Source organism: Epargyreus clarus, unplaced genomic scaffold (assembly GCF_041222505.1).
Source record: "Epargyreus clarus isolate Ecla_fem2 unplaced genomic scaffold, WU_Ecla_fem_2.2 ptg000016l, whole genome shotgun sequence".
Classification (NCBI taxonomy): Eukaryota; Metazoa; Arthropoda; class Insecta; order Lepidoptera; family Hesperiidae; genus Epargyreus; species Epargyreus clarus.
In genome coordinates this window covers 1,171,848-1,172,500 of record NW_027332224.1, presented here as the reverse complement: position 1 = coordinate 1,172,500, position 653 = coordinate 1,171,848, and the positions used below count along the sequence as shown (strand labels likewise).

Sequence of the window (653 nt, the reverse complement as noted above, 5' to 3'; positions counted from 1 at the left end):
AACGACCCACTGAACCCATGAAATTAATTAAAAAAGAATATATTACATACGTATAAATTTCAACTTGAATAAGCAAAGATTTTTTTGTTTTCATACAGAGGAGTATAGGAGGATAAAGTTTATGTGTAATGTGTTACAATATGTGTTACAAATATATTAAATTATTTTTATATAATTTACGTTCATATTCTAGGAAGCGATCTTCGTACTTTCGTATTAAAATATTATTTTGTATTCGTTTTGGGCCGGTTTATGTTATTTTGTAAAAAAAATATTGTAATAGTTATTTTCTAGAGATATATGTATGTATAAGGTCCGTATTGTTGTAAAATACATTATATGAAAAGGAATTAAAAGAAGCCGGTATAGAGGCAATATTTAACCCAAAAAATACATGATTTGAATCTTTTTGTATCTATAAGTAATAAAACACATTGTTCTTTTTTATTTTTTTTCAAAGGATATGAAATTCTCATCTCATCAAGATCTGTTTTTGAAAATTATTTTTTTAAAATCCTACTCGAATATTATTAAATTCTTATTAACTTCTTACAAGTTAACAGTGCAATATGTTTTAATTTTTAAATTAATTATTTTTTATATATTATTTAATGTTTTATGTAATGTCGGTCCAAAACGAAAGTAACCTATGT

At 23.3% G+C, this 653-nt stretch overlaps 1 protein-coding gene across 2 annotated transcripts in view; it reads left to right on the top strand.

Annotated features, from left to right (window-relative positions):
- Positions 1–313, top strand: part of LOC140748744 (adenosylhomocysteinase-like 1) — a 52,212-nt gene extending 51,899 nt beyond the window's left edge. For both annotated transcript variants that reach the window (XM_073081604.1, XM_073081605.1), the window contains exon 10: positions 1–313. This exon is cut by the window's left edge and continues 482 nt beyond it. The gene's annotated coding sequence lies outside the window, so the exon portion shown is untranslated.
- The last annotated feature ends 340 nt before the right edge of the window (positions 314–653 follow it).